Source organism: Siphateles boraxobius, unplaced genomic scaffold (genome assembly GCF_051911475.1).
Source record: "Siphateles boraxobius isolate OS27281-9 unplaced genomic scaffold, OSU_SipBor_1 89, whole genome shotgun sequence".
NCBI classification, from domain to species: domain Eukaryota; kingdom Metazoa; phylum Chordata; class Actinopteri; order Cypriniformes; family Leuciscidae; genus Siphateles; species Siphateles boraxobius.
In genome coordinates this window covers 3,194,078-3,214,692 of record NW_027509218.1, presented here as the reverse complement: position 1 = coordinate 3,214,692, position 20,615 = coordinate 3,194,078, and the positions used below count along the sequence as shown (strand labels likewise).

General features: G+C 42.7%; 1 protein-coding gene across 6 annotated transcripts in view; it reads right to left on the bottom strand.

The window, feature by feature from the left end:
- thrb (thyroid hormone receptor beta) overlaps positions 1–20,615 on the bottom strand; it is a 614,287-nt gene that overhangs the window by 173,817 nt on the left and 419,855 nt on the right. For 3 of the 6 annotated variants that reach the window (XM_077222560.1, XM_077222558.1, XM_077222562.1), the window contains exon 2: positions 18,224–18,290. The exons of the other annotated variants lie outside the window; for them this stretch is intronic. The gene's annotated coding sequence lies outside the window, so the exon portion shown is untranslated. The remainder of the gene's footprint in view (positions 1–18,223; positions 18,291–20,615) is intronic. 6 annotated transcript variants of the gene reach the window in all.

Here is a 20,615-nt window from a genome sequence, read left to right as displayed (position 1 = left end):
GGTCCATTGCCGATCCCGTTCCCCTCTCTCTACCCTGTGCTTTCCTGTCTGATCTGTAGCTGTCCTATCTAATTAAAGAATTTTAAAAAAGGCCAAAGAAAGTATCAATATTAAATTTGGACACATACACTATCAAGGTCTTATTAAGGCAGTGGCTCCTCAGTGCTTCAATCTGAGCCCATTGCATTTTAATATACCCCCTAAAATGTGCCGGGGTTTGGTGGGGGGTAACTGAGAATGAATGGGGAAAAGTCACGAGAGGAGGCAATCCCTGTATTGCACTATGATTTGCTATTGCACTGTTCTTTCGAAAAATCCCACCTCACATCTACATCCGCACACTTGTCTGAAATAAAAAAAAAGAAATTAGAATGGTACTTTTTTTTATTTGTGCTTTTTTAAAGTATATGTAATGTTTATTTATTCAACCATGGAAAAGAATTAGGTTACTTGAAATTACTTAATTTCAGAACACCACTGCATGCCACTGCTTTGAAATCATTTAGAGTACAATGTAAATATGGTCATGGTGACAAATTCATACCATAATCAGTCCAATGCAGGTATTTCTTTGCAGTGGTTGGTACACTGAAAAAAATTGTGATTTACTTTGAAACCATTTTCACTTAGAATTGCTGAATTTCACAAATGATTACAAAGAAGTGGAACGTAACATTGAATTAAAAGGGAAATTTTATAAAACTGAAATAGTATTTTCTTATAAAACATACTCCAATAATATGCTTTATTTACTTTTTATTTTTATTAAATGTATTAAGTTTTAAGTATTAAGTAATTAAATGCCTTAATTTTGTCTCAGCTTGACATTGTTTTGTTCAGTAACAACATAACACAGTTGAGGTTGCACAGGAAAAAAAAAATTGTTACATGGGTATCTGTCACTAAAAACTTATCAAATGTCTTTAGTAGGTAATTTTAGATGTGGATGGTGCAAGCATTGTGGTAAAATGGTAAAAACTAAAACTTTCACAGATGTGTTTTCTGGACAAGTGTGTCCAATTGAATCTTTCATTAATTGTAATTCTTACAATGTAGTTTTCAGTTAATTTACAGGTCTTTATATAGGTGCATTTATATGGAGGTAGTTTTGTTTCTTTATTATTCAATCAAAAAAAATATTTTCAATTAAAAAAAACCTTCACTTCAATAAAAGAAGAACTTTTCAATCAAAGAAAAACTTTTCAATCAAAGAAAAAAAGTATTTGAATCCAAAAATATATTTGAGACTCAAAAAAATAAATTTGAACACTGCTTTTCTTTGATTGAAAATGTTTTCTTTGATCGAAGTCCGTTTTGTTTTGTTTAAAGCAACCTTTTTAACCTTTTGAAGTAACATTGTTTTTTGATTGGACCATATAATAGGTAGGACATTTGTGTCTTTATCATTCAATCAAAAAAGAAGTTGCTTCAAACAAACAAACAACAGAATCAATAAAAAAGTCACTTCAATGAAAAGATAAACATTTTCAAATATAGAAAATTGTTTTTGAATGCAAATAAAATATTTGAGACTCCAAAAATTGCATTTGAACACTTTTTTTTTTTTTATTGAAAATGTTCTCTTTGATTGAAGTAATCTTTTTTGTGTTTGGGCCATACATGGGTAGGACATTTGTGTCTTAATCATTCAATTCCAAAAAAGTTGTTTCAATCAAAAAAAATATTTTCAATCAAAGAAAAAACTGTTCAAATGCAAAAAAAAATTACCCCCTGAATAAAAAATGTATTGAAGAGAGTGTGTTTTTTCGTTGTTGGTTTTTTTATTTATTTGAAGTGAAAAAAATTTAGAAGTTCAAATTGTTTTGATTGAATCATTTTTTTTTTAAGTGAAAAAAGTTTTGAAGTTCAGATTTTTTCGTTTGAATCACTTTTTTTTTTGAAGTGCAAAAAGTTTTGAAGTTCACATTTTTTTGATTGAATCATTTTGACACAAACGTTCCGCAGTGGGCGGGTGGTTCTCTATTGGTCAGACATTTTTGATTGACAAGCGTCTACACCAACGACATCTTTCTGACAAAGAAGTCATGTTCGCCACTCGCCAGCAAACACTTTAAAGCAAACACTTATCGCCATAACGGTGGCTTACAATTTGTGATTTTCTCCTTCAGTGATTCTGCTTGTTAACATCAGGTGTCTTCAATAGTGGTCAATCATCACTCAATCAATCACTTAATTAGCTCATTAACTTTAACACTATTGAGTGTTAATTTAACACTCATTTTAACACTTTAACACTTTGACACTCTTGAGTCTGGAGCCAAATTAACTCTTAGGAAAGTTAATTTAACACTGAAGTTTTTGCTGTGTGAGTTCATGGGTGGAATAAAAATATGGCAGGACTTTTACTTTCTGACCCCTGGACTTTCCACCTCTGCTTGATGGTAGGGACTTGAGACTTGACTTACTCCCATCTCTGGCTCACGCATACTTTGTGGTTGATATGTGCCCTCGATGCGCACTTTTGCAGAGCCCACACTGATGCAAGCTCTACAGCACACTTCTTTTCAACAGTCAAAGCTGGGTTACGTTTTTGCACGTCGTGCACAATAACCCTAAAGGCACCGGGGTGGCGGCTTGTTTTTATATATATATATATATATATATATATAAATATAGCTGCGAGCAGCGATGAAGGGCCAAAGCTGGCGGCACCTCCACCCCGGTGCCTTTAGGTAAAGGCACCGGGGTGGCGGTGCCACCGGCTTGGGCCCGCAATCGCTGCTCGCAGCTATATTTATTATTATTATTATTATTTTACTACCTTTTGGGGGCCTTAACGTGCTCAAAAACTCTTGAAACTTTGCACACGGGTCAGAACCCGCGGCCAGGCGGTAGATGGTATCCGGGCGTGGCAGGGGGGCTCGACAGCGCCCCCTGGAGCGGGATTCGAAAACATTTCCATATATCAAACACGCTTGCATGAATATGAAAATCGGTACACATATAGATCTCATCGTTTCATATATCCTTCGTACTCTTACTTTTTACGCCAGCCCAACAGGAAGTCGGCTATTATGGGTTGTTTGGAAACTCATGCTCAGGAATTTGAAACACTTCTCCTAGGGAATTCACCCGATCGTCACCAAACTCGGTGTGCATGAAGTCAAGACATTGAGGATGGAAAATTGCCAGGGGATTTTTGATATCTCGAACGGTTTGGCCGTGGAAACAGGAAGTGTGTTATAATTTCTGCATACATTGACTGATCTTGATGAAACTTCAGCAGTGTGTTCGCTGTAAGAGGCCGATCAGATGGATGTGACTATTGTGATTCAAAGTTATAGCGCCACCAACTGGCAGCAGGAAGTGTGCCACTTTCAAAATGCTTTTAAATCACCCTCTTATTTTTACCCGATTTGCATAACTTTGTGTATAATGTAAACACACGGCAGATGTAGACATGTGAAAGGATTATTGATATCTTAGATACTGTTGCCGTGGTAACGCATCAAACTTTAAGATTATTTTTTGATGCTTTTGAGACTCTTAGCATACTTTAAATTGCATGAAACTCGACAGACACATCACATTTATTAGCCAGTAGACATGTGCAAAGTTGCAGAAACGGGTGTGGTGCAGGGGCTCAGTAGCGCCACCTTTTGACAAAAGAGGGGGAGTTAGGTCTATACTTTTATCTACAATCTTAAAACTCAGTATGTATATTGTTCATATCGAGCTGGACAACTTTCTAATTTACAGTTATTAGCTCAGACCAACAGGAAGTCAGATATTTTGGTTTGAATGTGGATGTTTTGGAGAATTTTCTCTTCCTCTCTCTCTGACCCTACGTCTCTCCGTGTGTTTGGGGGGAGGGGGATTTGTCTGCTGAGTGAGAATGCTTTTATTATTTTTTTTCGAGGTTTTGGGGCCCTTAACGGGCTCGAAAACTCTTGAAACTTTGCACACAGGTCAGAACCCGTGGACATCAGGGCCGGGCTGAAGCTGGTACCCGGGCGTGGCAGGGGGGCTCGACAGCGACCCCTGAAATGCGATTCGAACACTTGTCCATATATCAAACATGCTTTCATGTAATAATATGAAACTCGGTACATATTTAGATCTCATCGGGCCGAACAACTTTCGTGCTTAAGTTTAACGACTGCTCAACAGGACGTCAGCTATTATGGGTTGTTTGGAAAATGCATGCTTTTATTTTTTATATACTTCTCCTAGAGAATTAATCCAAACACCACGAAACTCGGTCAGCATGAAGTCAAGACATTGAGGATGATAAATTGCCAGCGGATTTTTGATATCTCGAACGGTTTGGCCGTGGCGAGGAAATGAATTTATGACTAAAAAAGGACACATAAAGTGTGTCATAACTTAGTTAGTTTTACCTACAGTTACAAAACTTGGCGTGTATATTGTTCTCTTCAAGCCGAACAACTTTCTAATTTACAGTTATTAGTTCCGACCAACAGAAAGTCAGATATTGTGGTTTGAATGTGGATTCTGAGAATTTTCTCTCCCTCTCTCTGACAGTCATAAATAGGGCTATACTGCCCTCTTGTGTCCAAAATTATATTTATATATAAATATATTACGTATGTGACTGAGGATGTTGTGTTTTATAGCGAGTGTACACAAATATAAGTAAACAGTTTGCAGTCTGAATGATATCCTGTATGAAAAAAATGACGGAGTATGTTTCCACTGTTCACACACAGTTCGATCGCGCCCGCGCCTCTCTCTCTCACAAGCGCGCACACACACACACACACACAGTTCGATCGCGCCCGTGCTTCTCTATTTCTCTCTCACACACACACACACACAGTTTGATGGCGCGCGCCTCTCTCTTAAGCTTGAGTGTGTGTGTGCGCGCGAGAGAGGCGCGCTGGCGCGATAGAACTTTGTGTGTGTAAGAGAGAGAGGGAGAGTGAGAGAGTGAGAGAGAGAGGCGCTGAAATCATTTTACGGAAATCAATTATTTATAATTCAGATGAGAATAAAGTTAGTGTTAATTAAATTTATAAGGAACATTTAGTTTTTCTGTTCTGAATATCATTAAAACAGAAAAGGCAGAGACAACATAATGATGAATAATCTTAAGATATTATATCGTATGCTATGTGATGTGAATACACCCATGTTAAACATTAAAATGTACTTCCATTGCATATCATAGGACACATAAGCGTAAAATATAATTACATTAATAAACCTGTACAAAGACCTCCAGATAAATACTGGGCTTCTATATTTACACATTTAAGTGCTGAAAAACATATTGAGCAATGACATCCTATGACATTAAAAAGTATTCTATATTTAAATTATCTCATATATGTGGCTATTGTGGTTCAAGATCATAGGTCCTGTCCCAAATGGCACACTTCATATGAATACTCGGTCTTGTGTACTTATTTCATGTGTCCGTTAAATCCATGAGACCCATGGATGAGGTGTCTCATTTTTCATTTTATATTTCAGAAGGTTGCTCACGCATACTTTGTGGTTGATATGTGCCCTCGATGCGCACTTGATGCACCCAAACTGATGCAAGCTCTACAGCACACTTCTTTTCGACAATCAAAGCAGGGTTACGTTTTTGCACGTCGTGCACAATAACCCTAAAGGCACCAGGGTGGCGGTGCCACCGGCTTCTTTATATATATATATATATATATATATATATATATATATATATATATTTATTAGGGCCCAAGCCTTGAAAAGGCGAAGGCCCTATTGTTTTCCTTTGGATTATTAGGGTCCAAGCCTTGAAAAGGTGAAGAAAAGGCGAAGATTTTCAATGGATTTTTTTCTCTCTTCCAGTGATAGTTTAAACACAAAATCATAAATAGGGCTATACTGCCCTCTTGTGTCCAAAATTATATTTATACGCACTTTTATTTATTTATTACATGTATTACACACACACACAAATAGTTCGATCGCTCCCGCGCCTCTCTCTTTCTCACACACACACACACACACACACACAGTTCGATTGCGCCCGCGCTCTCTCTCTCTCTGTCTCTCACACACACTCACACACAGTTCGATCGAGCCCGCGCCTCTCTCTCTGTCTCACGCACATACACAGTTCGATCGCGCCCGCGCCTCTCTCTCTCTCTCTCACACACATACACACACACACACACAGTTTGATCGCGCCCGCGTCTCTCTCTCTCTCTCTCTCTCTCTCTCTCTCTCTCTCTCTCTCTCTCTCTCTCTCTCTCTCTCTCTCTCACACACACACACACAGTTCCCTTTCAAGGGAACTTCGAGCTGCGTCAAACGCTGCGGGAACGCCCCTGCGTTGTGCGTCATGAAGCACGTATGGAATCAGCCCAATGGAGAGATGAAACGTCATAGGCGGGTGACGTCATCGACCAGGAAACTATAAAGCACCCCAAAAACACAAGCGCATTAGCTTCTGTGCTTTCAGTCGCGCTACATGTGAATCTGTCCCTGTGTGATATTGTCTGTCTTACATACCCTGCACCACACAAACAATTTATCCCTATATATATATATATTGAGAGATTATGGCGGACGAACAGCAGTTTAGAAAGTGTGTTCCTCCCTGCTCGCGTTATTTAACGAGCGGGGATACACATGATCTTTGTGTTGTTTGTTTGGGAGTTCAGCATGCCCAGTTTGCTCTCGAGGGAGCAGACTGTGAGCATTAGCGTTTGCCGTTAAGGACGCTCCGCTCCCGCCGATCGCTCTTTGAGGAGAGCGGTTCGGTGCGCGCTCCCCGCGGTTCGGGTCCCGCTTCTGCCGAGGCAGAGCGGCGGCGCTTATCGTGGGGATCGCAGATGGATCTCACAGCGGGGTTTGAGACGGGCTCTGCCTTATCTCTCCCTTCACCTGTGAGATCCAGTGCCTCAGTCCCGGGTTCGGAAGCACGCGCTGCGGTTTCTTCTGCTCGGGCTGAGGCACCAATGCTGCAGCTATCCAGTTCTGAGGAACTTGATGTTGTTAGTGTTGAGGGAGATGTGGAGGATTCGCCACCCCACACTCCTGAGAGTGATGAGCTTATGGAGGTGTTAACAAGAGCTGTTGAAAAACTTAATATTGAATGGCCAGTGACTAGACAGGAGTCTGTTTCTAAATCAAAGTTGGATGAGAGATTTTTGCCGTCACGTGTGCAGCCTCCACGCCGGTGCCTGCCGTTTTTCCATGATCTCCACACCGAGGTGTCGAAATCATGGAGAAAACCGGTGTCATATAGAGTGTTTAGTCCCCAGACTTCAACATACGCTAATATTATGGGAGCCAAGGCTCATGGTTATGGTGCTTTGCCTCGTGTGGAAGAGACGCTTGCGAGCCATCTCTCCCCCGAAGCAGCATCATCTTTTAAGGCACCGGCATTACCCACCAAGCCTTTAAGAAACACTTCGGCTTTGGTGGGTAAAGCATATTCGGCAACAGGTCAGGCTGTGTCATGTCTGCATACTATGTCAATCTTGCAGGCATACCAGGCTGATCTGCTAAGGGACATGAGTGAGAGTGAGGAGGTCAGTACTGACGTAGTTCGCGAACTGCGTCAGGCTGCTGATTTATCCCTGCGTGCCACCAGAGAATCGGCCAAATTAATGGGTCGTTCTATGGCAGCTCTGGTGGCCGCAGAAAGACATTTGTGGTTAAATCAGACTAATATTAAAGAGAGAGAAAAAGCTTTTCTTTTAGATGCTCCTCTTTCTCCCATGGGGTTGTTTGGTGATGCTGTGAATTCAGTTATCGATAAATTCCAAGAAGAAAAGAAACAAACTGCAGCTTTTAAAAAGTTTCTTCCCCTTAAAGTTCATGTCCCTGGGGCTGCTGGGCGGGAGCAGCCCCGGCCGTCTTCGAGCTCATCACATAGAGCGCAGCAGAGGCAGAGTGTCGCGTCTCGTGCTCCCCCTGCTGGACAGTGGGCTCAGCCGCGACACTCTCAGCCGAAGCCTTCTCCCAGTAGAACTGATCTGAGGACAGTTATATTGGCTAAGAAGGCTTCGGCTAAGAAGAAGTCCTGACGCCAAGCCGTTCAGGATGCTGAGGGTGGTCCCCACCGAGGCGGAAAGGTGTTCACCTCTTTTTACGGTGCCCATTCCTCCTCGGTGCCCTCAGGGGCTCGTTCTGCCAACCCCGCCTTTATGCCGGGGCACAGACGATCCCAGCGAGCGCTTTCCCGAGGGACGCTCGCTCCCTCTGAGGAGGGTCTCAGAGCGGTCAGACCAGTTGTTGCCTGCCGGTGCGCCGTTACAGGGCGCTGCGTCTGCTGCTCAAGTTACACCAGAGGCCAGTCTCGAGAGGCTGGTACCCTTAGTAGAATTTCTGGCAGAGTGGAAAAGCCTTCCAAAAATATCTCATTGGGTCCTGCAGACAGTAGAAAAGGGTTATGCTATCCAGTTCAGGTGTCGTCCACCAAAATTCAGAGGGGTTCTGCACACAGTGGTGGGCCCCGAGCAGGCTCTGGTATTGGAACAAGAGGTGAAAACGCTCCTTCAAAAAGAGGCTATAGAACGGGTTCCTCCTCCCAGTTTGGAGTCAGGTTATTACAGCCGATATTTCATCGTTCCAAAGAAGGATGGGGGGTTGCGTCCAATTTTAGACCTGCGCATATTGAATCGCTCGGTAGGGAAGCTAAAATTCAAGATGCTCACTATCAAGCAGATCGTGTCTCAAATCAGGTCCGAGGACTGGTTTGTCACGATAGATCTGAAGGACGCATACTTCCATGTGTCCATCCTTCCACAACACAGGAAGTTCCTGAGGTTCGCCTTCGGGGGCGAGGCGTACCAGTACAGGGTTCTTCCGTTTGGCCTAGCTTTATCTCCCCGCACTTTCACGAAATGCATGGATGCAGCACTAGTGCCTCTGAGGCTTCAGGGCATTCGTATTCTCAATTACATCGACGATTGGTTGATTTTAGCTCAGACCGAGCAGATGGCGGTTCGGCATCGAGATGTCGTCCTCGCTCATATCAGAAAGTTGGGGTTGAGGCTGAACGCAAAGAAAAGTGTATTATCTCCTTCCCAGAAGACCACTTTTCTGGGTGTCGTTTGGGATTCGGTATCGATGCGGGCGCGACTCTCTCCGACCCGCATCGCTTCGATTCTCTCAGCTGTGAAACAAGTGAAGCTAGGCCAGCTACTCACTGTCAAGCAGTTTCAGAGACTGTTGGGTCTGATGGCAGCAGCGTCCAACGTTATACCTTGCGGCCTGTTGTACATGAGACCGCTACAGTGGTGGCTCAGGACCAAGGGATTCTCCCCGAGGGGAAATCCGCTCCGCACGTTCAAAGTCACGCGGCGCTGCCTTCGTGCTCTGGTCATGTGGAGAGAAACTTGGTTCCTATCCAAAGGTCCTGTGCTGGGGGCTCTTTGTCGTCGCATAACGCTAACGACGGATGCTTCCCTCACAGGGTGGGGGGCGGTCATGAGTGGTCGCCCAGCCCAAGGTCTGTGGCAGGATCATCATCTTTCGTGGCACATAAATTGTCTAGAGATGTTGGCTGTGTTTCAGGCTCTGAAACACTTCCTAACAGACCTGAGAGGCCATCATGTGTTAGTTCAATCAGACAACACGTCGGTGGTCTCTTATATAAATCATCAGGGGGGCCTGCGGTCTCGCCGGCTTTACAAGTTGGCCCGTCAGATCCTCCTGTGGTCCCAAGGGAAGCTACTATCTCTGAGAGCAATGTATCTCCCTGGGTATTTGAATGTGGTAGCAGACTCCCTGTCGAGGCAGGGGCCGAGGCCAGGGGAATGGAGACTCCACCCCGAGGTGGTGGAGCTCCTTTGGTTGAGTTTCGGTCGCGCCGAGGTGGACCTATTCGCTTCCAAGGAGACCACTCATTGTCATCGGTGGTTCTCCATCACTCTTCCAGCCCCCCTGGGGTTGGATGCTATGGTGCAGCCGTGGCCGAGGTCACGTCTGTACGCCTTTCCCCCGATTGCTCTGTTACCAGGAGTTCTGGAGAGGGTCCGCCGGGACGGGGTCAGTCTACTACTAGTAGCCCCGTTCTGGCCGGCCCGAGTATGGTTTGCGGACCTGATTTCTCTCCTGGACGGTTCTCCTTTGGAGCTCCCGGTCAGGAGGGATCTACTCTCCCAGGCGGGGGGCACGATACTTCACCCCCGCCCAGAATTGTGGAAACTGTGGGCTTGGCCTCTGAGGGGGCCCAGCTCATAGACTCCGGTCTCTCAACCGAGGTTGTTGAGACCATTCTTAACTCCAGAGCTCCATCCACGAGGAAGCTTTATGCCTTGAAGTGGAAACTTTTCACTTCTTGGTGTGGAGAACACCTGCAGGACCCAGTTAACTGCCCAGTGGGTGCAGTGCTGGAATTCCTGCAGGAGCGCTTCTCCACAGGGTTATCCCCCTCCACACTAAAGGTGTATGTGGCGGCACTAGCTGCTTACCACGTCCCTTTAGGTGGAGTTTCTCTTGGGAGACACCCGCTTATAACTCGTTTCCTCCGTGGCACTTTGAGGCTGAGGCCAGCAGTTCGTACGAGGGTGCCGACTTGGGATCTGGCCATTGTATTAGAAGGTCTTTCCCTAGCTCCTTTTGAACCTATCGAAGAAGTTCCCGAGAAGTTTCTCACTTTTAAGACTATCTTTTTGCTTGCTATCTCTTCACTAAAAAGAATCGGAGATTTGCAGGCTCTGTCGGTTTCACCCTCGTGCCTGGAATTTGCACCTGGCATGGTTAAAGCTTTTCTGCATCCTAGACCAGGTTACGTTCCTAAGGTTCCTACTAATATTGTTAGACCTACGGTTCTGCAGGCTTTCTGTCCTCCTCCATTTATGTCATCGGACCAGGAGAAACTTAATTCACTCTGCCCTGTTAGGGCATTAGACGCTTATGTCCACAGAGCTGCCCTGTGGAGGAAATCAGAACAACTTTTTGTATGTTTCGGGCCACCCAGGAAAGGGTGTCCGGCGTCTAAACAGAGAATGAGCAAGTGGGTGGTTGAGGCTATCTCACTTGCTTATGAGTCGGCTGGCCAGCCTTCACCTTTGGTTGTCCGAGCTCACTCTACCAGGAGTATGGCTGCTTCTAAAGCTCTTTTGTCGGGGGTTTCCCTGAGTGATGTTTGTGATGCGGCTGGATGGTCTTCACCGCATACTTTTATTAAGTTCTATGACCTAGACTTAAGCTCTACCCCTGGGGCACAGGTGCTCTCGTCCTCTGTGCGCTAGTCTCACATGACGGTCATTTGGTCCTATGGCGACGTGGGTATTCGCGTTCCCGCAGCGTTTGACGCAGCTCGAAGTTCCCTTGAAAGGGAACGTCTCGGTTACGTATGTAACCCTAGTTCCCTGATAGGGAACGAGACGCTGCGTCGCTCCGCCATACTCCCGGCACTCCCGTTAGCGCTTCCTTCAAGCCTATCAGAAGCCAATGCGCTTGTGTTTTTGGGGTGCTTTATAGTTTCCTGGTCGATGACGTCACCCGCCTATGACGTTTCATCTCTCCATTGGGCTGATTCCATACGTGCTTCATGACGCACAACGCAGGGGCGTTCCCGCAGCGTTTGACGCAGCGTCTCGTTCCCTATCAGGGAACTAGGGTTACATACGTAACCGAGACGTTCGATCGCGCCCGCCTCTCTCTCTCTCTCTCTCTCTCTCTCTCTCTCTCACTCACTCACTCACTCACACACACACACACATAGTTCGATCGCGCCCGCACCTCTCTCTCTCACAAGCACACACACAGTTCGATCGTGCCCGCGCCTCTCTCTCTCCCACACACGCACACACACAGTTCGATCGCGCCCGCGCCTCACTCTCTCACACACGCACACACACACACACACACACAGTTCGATCGCGCCCGCGCCTCTCTCTTTCTCCCTCACACACACACACACACACACACACACACACACACACACACACACACACACACACACACACACACACACACACACACACACACACACACACATATTGGAACGTGAGTGAAGTACAAAGCCTATTATAAAGAATAGTTTAGCATCCAAATACATCGCAAATGTTGAAACAGTTTGATTCTAATGAGAGAGTTACGTGAGCCCAACACCACTTACTTTCACTTTGGCTTCACATTATTTCGGTTACTTCTTGTTTATAGTTTTTTTTAAATTCTTGTTCTGTTCTGTATATCATTAAATTTAAAGGATTGCTTGTGTAATATTTTGAGTGTATCATCAAATCAGAATAATTCTCTTGGTTTAGTGATTCCCTAGTTATTTTTTTTATTTATTTTTTCATTGTTCTAATCAGGTAAGGCAAGTAATATTCTCTGTGTCTTTATATATATATATATATATATATATATATATATATATATATATATATATATATCATCTGAATTATAAATAACTTATTTCTGTATAAAATAAAAATTCTAGAATAATCCAGACCAACCAGAGCGCACTATTCCTACAACATCATCAGTGCTGAAGCGGAACTACCAGAGCCGATCGGCAGATAGCGAGCAGATGCAGCATATGTGTTGTATCGAGGCAGGGTTAGGCCAGGGGAATCCATTTGCAGCTTTTTTATTAAGAATGGTCAAGACAGGCAGGGTGAACAATGGCTAACAGGGCAGAAGAGAAAAGGCAAAGACAAACCAGGTTGACCGGCTAAGGACAAAGACCTCCAGATAAATACTGGGCTTCTGGATTTACACATTTAAGTGCTGCAAAACATATTGACCTAAAAATTACTGTAAATTTAAATGATCTCATATATGTGGCTATTGTGGTTCACGATCATAGGCCCTGTCTCCAAATGGCACACTTCATATGAATTTTCGGTCTTGTGTACTTATTTCATGTGTCCGTTAAATCCATGAGACCGTAGGCTGTCTCATTTTTCATTTTAGGTTTCATAAGGTTGTTCACGCATACTCTGTGGTTGATATGTGCCCTTGATGCGCACTTTTGCAGAGCCCACACTGATGCAAGCTCTACAGCACACTTCTTTTCAACAGTCAAAGCGGGGGTTACATATTTGCACGTCGTGCACAATAACCCTAAAGGCACCGGGTGGCGGCTTTTTTTTTATTTTTATATATATATATATATATATATTAGTCGTGGGCCGTTATCGGCGTTAACGTGCTGCGTTAACCTGAGACTCTTATCGGGCCATAAAAAAAATATCGCTGTTAATCTATTCTCAAAGTTGGGTTGGGATCATAAAATAGCTTTTTCGAATATCGTTATATTTTCGCGCAAATCGCGCAGCAGGGTATTTTCCTGTCAGGGACACAAGGTGTATACTTTTACATGTTACGTTGTGCGATCGTTCCTCTCCTTACTTTACATGTTGTTAAATGAGTTTATTCCAAGTGCGCTGTATCTTTTTTATGGGCATGAGCGATTCTCAATTTACAAATGAATCACTCTTTTGGGTCGATTCTGTTCAAAGACTTCATCAAACAAGTTGGCAGATCTGTCTAAATCGGTTCGCGAATCAGTTCTGTTCAGTTCCTCACGCACTGAATCGTCTGAAGCGCGTTCAATCACACTCGACACAGAGTCATAACAGGAAGATTTAAGAACATCAAGAGCTACAGTTTAGTCCAGTGAAAGCAAATCTGCAAATGCATCATATTTTTGCCAGCGATGAAGATCTTTATTAGTTGAACATCTTCGTATGATGTCTGTGAATGAATGATTCCACAGGACGATACATTCGATTTCATTTCATTCAGGTAATACATTTTACAACCAATCAGATTATTACGCCACGATAGCACTACTAAAAAGTATGACATTATCCGTTGGACATATACATTAATTTATAGGCTACAAAATAAATAAGCTACCATTGTGTACAGTTTATGAAATGAACACCCGCAATCCCGCGGTAATGTGTGTGTATTGCGCAGGGGCATAGTCACACGAATAGTTTACATTGATTGAAACTAATTTGTTTAAAAAGGAGGAGGCTATTGCCGGTAAAGGCAGGTTCACATAAAATCATTATAACATATGACATTATTTTTTGATCTAACGAGCATCTGGTTTGGCGATGCAAAAACGGACTGTAGCTATGTCGTGCTTATTGTTTTTTTCTTCTTCCAATTAGCCTAAGTTACTATGTTTTAAAAAAAAACGACGAAAACATGTTACTTTTTCAATTAATAAACAGTTTGTTTGATGACAAATCGCTAAAGATGAAACTGGCCTCCCTTTCTGTCATTGTAATTGTGCAATTGTTTTATAATTTTTTTTGAACGATATCCGACTGCTCCTCTATTGTCGAATGGCATTTTTGGCAGAAATTCACATCCCTACGCGAGGCGAACTATTCTCAAAGACTTACTTTTAGTCATTATTTGGGTAGCACACATATTCTGAATGCCTTCGGCAGAATTCAAATGAGCCATTTTAATCTAGATTAATCTAGATTAATTCCAAGATTCCAGTGAGATTAATCTAGATTAAAAAAATTAATCTATGCCCACCTCTAATATATATATATTATATATATATATATATATATAGCTGCAAGCAGCGATGAAGGGCCAAAGCTGGCGGCACCGCCACCCCGGTGCCTTTAGGTAAAGGCACCTGGGTGGCAGTGCCACCGGCTTGGGCCCGCAATTGCTGCTCGCAGCTATATTTTTCTATAACGCTTTTTACAATATAGATTATTTCAAGGCAGATTTACAGCTTTACAGTTATGTTGCGTTTATAATTTTGTTCAGTATAGCCGCTCTGGATAGAACAGTGATGTCATCGTCCAAATGTCATTCATGCACAAACTATTCATTGAGCGCTAGCAAAAGTGTTTGTTTTGCAGTTGATGGCAGCAATTTTCCACTAAACTATGGCACGTTTCATGTTTTCACCATGAAATAAACTGCGAAATGTCTGCTTTAATGTTACATTTTACATAAAACGTTGCAACTTTTGAAAAACCTGTAGCCTATATAAATATCATTAATAATTTTGGCAAATAAATCTAAAAAATGCCATATATCCCCTTAAAAACTGCACAACTGTAGAGTAAAACATTAATTAATAAACGTGATAGTGAATACATCTAAAAAAACTGACGTGATTGTTACAAATCACACTGTCTGTGGCCTCTGGAGAACTGGAGAACAACTGTTAGCATAAAGTTTAAGGTAAAAATAACTGCCATTAAATTATATATCTTACTGCAATTAGATAAACTGTTCACTCATTACATTACCTCTGTCTTTATCCCCTTTTATCCTTTTCTCTTCCGTTTGGCACTGTTGCAGACTATAATGCTAATTTAAAATATGTCATGTAAATTTGGCCATCCGTCACAATCAGGTAACTTTCACCATGTCTAGACCTGCCAGTTCCGTTTCTACTGGGTGCTTGAGTGTGTTAAGTGCCCTCAAACGAAAGCAATGCTGTCTACATTGGATGCAGCGAAGGGCGACGCTGCACAACAAATTACCAACAGTAAACTGATCGCACGCGCTCTGTTTCTGACGCACTTCAAGCACTCGCTGGGCGCGGGGAGATTGATGCCTCGGACCGGAGTCGGGGGAGTTTTTTTGCTTTATTTTGTAGTATTTTGAATTTATGTTTTTACAATAGTATTTGTAAAAAAAAATCTAAAAAAGAAATTCTCTCGTTCACGTTTAAATGAGTTCATCAATGGATTTTTATGCTTAACCATGTGAGTGCCTTGAAATAATTAACACTTTATTTCGATAGTCTACTTTAGACATTCTACTAACTATTATTATACAGTATAAGTAACTTTGCAGCTACATGTCAACTAACTGTCATTAGAGGATTAGTAGACTGTCTGCTTAATATTTGCCAACACTTTATTTTGCTGGTCCCCTAACAGACATTCTACTGACTATAAGTAACGTCAACTTATTTTCCTAACCCAAACCCTAACACCTAATCCTAACCTAACAGTCTACTGACAGTCTACTACAGCCTACTTATACTCTAATGAGAGTTAGTTGACATGTAGTTGAAAAGTTACTTATAGTTAGTAGCAGTGTTGTGCCTGAACACGTTCATTGAACGATAGTTCATGAACTCGTTCATATTTTGGGTGAACGTGAACTGAACGTATTGTATTGTATTACTGATGAATGTTACTGTGAACTTGTTCATTCTGGTGTCTGTGAACGGCAGCACTCTAAGTTGAACTTCGTTCAATAGGGTGCCAGATTTCTATATAGCCTTCCAGGCGAAAACCCGGCTAAAACACACCGTAAACAGGCCTTAAGACCTGTTTTTTGTTCTGTTCTTTGTCAGTTCTCATCACATGTACCTGGTTGTTTTGTTCCTCTTTATATTCTCATGTTTGAGTATAAAGTTAAATAAACTGGGCCTGCTTGCGATCCGATCCAGCAGTCATCTTTATTGCAACCGGCTGTGACAGATGATTGGTCAGTTATAAAAATTAATTATCTTCATCTGCCAACACAAGTTCAATGTTTAAGTCACGCAAGAATGGATCTGATTCATCTGTTATCATTCTGGTCCTGTCAGTCGGGTCAAATGTGTAACATTTGCAGAGATAAAACTGAGACTGATGTGAATGTGTAATTAACCTGTTTGTGAACTGACAGTATGTTTATTTCATTTTAAAGATGACTGAGCAGCATTGGGCCACTGTATCTTAGAAACAGTTCTCCTGCTTGCTTGGTCTCTATCTAGAGGGTAGGGACTTGCAAGCATTTCGGTCAACGGATCGGGCCTGTAATTCGGGCCGGCTAACTCTCAGGATATTGAGACCCCGGCCTGGATATGTGCCCAAGGTTCCTACCTCTCCTACGGGACCAGGTGGCAAGCGCTGCACCGGAGGAGGCAGAGGCAGACCCAGCCCTGGCTTTTCTCTGTCCGTCTGCTCCATTGCGGTTATACGTCCTCAGAATGCAAAGCCTAGACCTCAGACCAGCTCTTGTCTGTTACGGAGACCAGCAGAAGGGAAGGCTGTTTCCAAGCAGAGGTTGGCCCACTACATGTGGTTGCCTTCATCTTGGTTATTTCCCAGGATGCACGTGCCCACCTTGGTGGTGAGCTCCTCCTAAGTGAGAGTGTTTCTCCCTCATAGGCATTGACACAGAGTGCCTCACTGAACAGATGTTAATAGAGTTGTGGGCTGGGCGAAACCTATCACGTTCGCTAGACATCTAGCCTATTTGTCGAACCGCTGCTTCCCGTGGGCTCCCTTCACATGAAGCCAGTTTCACTGTAAGCCCGGTTCGAAGTGTCGGCTTGCTGCGCCATTCCCCTCCTATGGACTGGATACGTGCGCAATTCTTGCTCCAGTAGAGTTCCCCTTATTAGCCGAACCCTGTCGAAATACCCTTCGGCAACGGATGTGGTGGAACGTCCAAAGCCAGGCCTATTACTCGTATGCACTGGTGGAACCTGTGTTAGGCTAGGTCCATATGTTGTGATCCCTACGGCGGTCCCATAACTGTATTCTTCCACGGTACGGCTTCCTGCGGCGAGCCCGTGTCGGCTCAGCCGTCACTGTCCCTTTCATAGGCTGGAGCCACCCCAGTGACATTCCATATGTTGTACTGCCCAGTCATCCGCCCAGTCCATATGTGTATTCTCCACGTTACCTCCCTTCGGGCAGGATGTGGCTTCCGCAGTGTATTCCTATCCAACGAAAGAAAACGCTTCCCAGTGGTCTTGTGGAACAGCAGTGACTTCCCTGGCCTAAGCCCTGTCCCATCTCCGCCTCAAAATAATGCGGGGGGATCAGAAGGCTTTTCGTCTAGGCACTGGAAGGTGGCAGCACTAGATGGCGTTTTAATTGGGATCCCAATCAGTCGACACATCGACCACGTCAAACGTGAACGACTGAAAGGGAACGTCTCGGTTATGTATGTAACCCTCATTCCCTGAAGGAGGGAACGGAGACGTAGTCCCGTCGCCACTATTTCTGGACCACCGTTGACTCAAGAGTTACGCCCGGCTCCTCAGCAAAAGAAAACTAGTGCGTGCATCCACTTACGTATTTAGACACCGCGGGGGCGGAGTGTGTGATGCATTTCACGCACGCCAATGTGCATTGGCTCGTTTTAACAGTACTTGAAGATGACAGGCTCCCTGGCGTGATCCCAATCAGTTGACACGTCGACTATGTCTCCGTTCCCTCCTTCAAGGAACAGGGTTAAATACGTAACCGAGACGATTGTGTGTAATTTTTATATTAAAAACTGCCTTAATTGCAATAATTTTTTTATATGCAACTGTTTTTGAATAAATTTGATATTACACACAAACCACTTTTCTTACCAGCAAGACGTGAGAGTGCTTACTCCTGCCACAGCTGAGGTGCACGAATCCCTCCCAACATGAAAATCTAAAATGAAAGGTTGAGATCGATTAGAATGCATGATTAAACATCTCAAGTTAATAATCAAGAAGGTTTACAAAAAATATTATTTTATAACGACTGCAAACCATTTATTATAATGCAGGACAATGCATAATTTGTTTCCTTAAATGTATTTTTCCTTTACTTCTGGTGTGTCCTGCAGAGAGTCCTGTACAGGTCATGTTTGGTAAACCCATTCAGTGCACCCGACCCGACCTGTTATCTGACCACAACACTTATTTAATTCCATACTCAACCCGACCCGTTTGACAAAGACCACAACCCAATCCGCACCTGCATTAAATCTACTACATCAGGCAAATAAATATTTATTTCTCGAGTAACACAAGCAATCAAACCAACATTAGGCATTCAGAGTTGAAGAAAAATAGACATTTAAGAAAAATAGACATGCAGACCAACATGGTAACAATAAACAGAAAAAAAGATAACATGCATCCGTCATAAACAAAACAAACATCTGCATCATCTGAGCAGCCTTCCCATACAGGCTATTTAGAACAAATGAGCATAAATCACACCATAGGTTATACAGATGCTTAGAGGTCTCCATAAATTAAAACAACACATAGCCAAATATGAGCCTTTACTGTCATATAACATGGATATTTTAGTGGATTCACTTTGCATTTAAATGTGGTTGCCTCTCCTGAAACTCCGTAGTGTATGTGACAATTGGTCCTCTCAGCAGCATGAAAAAAAAAACCTTATTCAAATTGTGATTATATACAGAAAGGGAGCAAAGAGCACTTCCTTTATAATGACGGGAGCTGTCAATCACTTCAGTTGCAGCACGATAGGCTACAATGCTCAATGCTGCAAATCGTGTATTAATTAGAAACCTTTGACGGTCTTCAGATAATACTGTCTCTTATAAAGTCTCACAAATAAGCATGGGACTGTTTGAAAGCAGCTGCCTATCAGTGGGTACCAAACTGGGTTTAAATAGTCTTCACAATTGGACCCGTAGTTCGCCCATGCCTATTGAGTCCTGTATTATAATTATTCCAATATTGTAAATATTATTCCAATATTATCAAATATGTAAGGTTCACACGTTGGGTACCCATCCGTGTGCAGGACAACCGCCAGTGATATTGAATGGAAATGCTAAGGTATAGCTCTCGTAATATACACCTCTTTGGTTTAGACAAACATGTAATCCTAACCCAGACACAAATTTGAGTCACTGACTTGAGGAACTTGACATTGCATAGCACAAAAAAGCAGAGAAATGTTATCAAAGAATCGCAGAGCTATTGTTTACACTCTTCAACCTAAAAATGACTTAATAGTTGAGCCTACGCATAAAGTTGAGTCTAAACTGTGATGGGTGAAAGTAAAAACACACACACACACACACACACACACACACACACACACACACACACACACACACACACACACACACACACACACACACACTTTCAAAGACATGGCCAATAGTGTAATATATAATGGTTCTATTATGCAACCTTCAGTTCACGGTTAACAGTAAGCATGAGCCCTGACTTTGTTTTGCAGGATACAGTATATCTGCGGCAGAGTACAGGGTTTTAGGAAACCAACCTTTCAGATGCGACATTCCTCACAGCCCGTCTTTCCCCTGTGAAGCATTAGCATCTGCTTGACCTCTGCTGATCACAATTCCAAACTGCTTCCCTATAACATCAGAGGAGGATGTCCTTCAAGAGCCTTTCCAAAATGCCTCTGAGTTCTAGTCAAACCACTTCAGTTATTTGGCCTCAAGTCACGTTTTAATCAGAGAAATTGTTTAGAAGGTTTTAAGCAGACGGTTTGGGTTCGAGAATTTATAAACTAGGAACTCATTGTGAATCACACTCAAAAAAGGAACAATTCAACCACAAAATAAATCATTAATATATTACAATGTAATGTAATATTTTAAAATGCAAGTTATTTCTGTGATCGCAAAGCTGAAATTTCAGCAGTCATCACTCCAGGCTTCAGTGTCAAATGAACTTTCAGAAATCATTATAATATGCTGATTTAGTGCTAAATTATTATTGGTGCTCAATTATTAATAATGATTCTTATTATTATAAATGTAGAAAACCAAATGTGATGCACCATTTTTATTAAACAGAATGAAAAATGTGATTTGAGAGCTGCAGAGAAGGGGAATATTTTTGGTAAATAATAACCAAAAATGTTGGTCTGTTCATGAGACAAAGCCACCCATGATACATGATTAATTATTTTTTAAATAATATATTTAAGATTGTTTTGATAATTCAATGAACTCACTATTGTGAAAAATGTTGATAT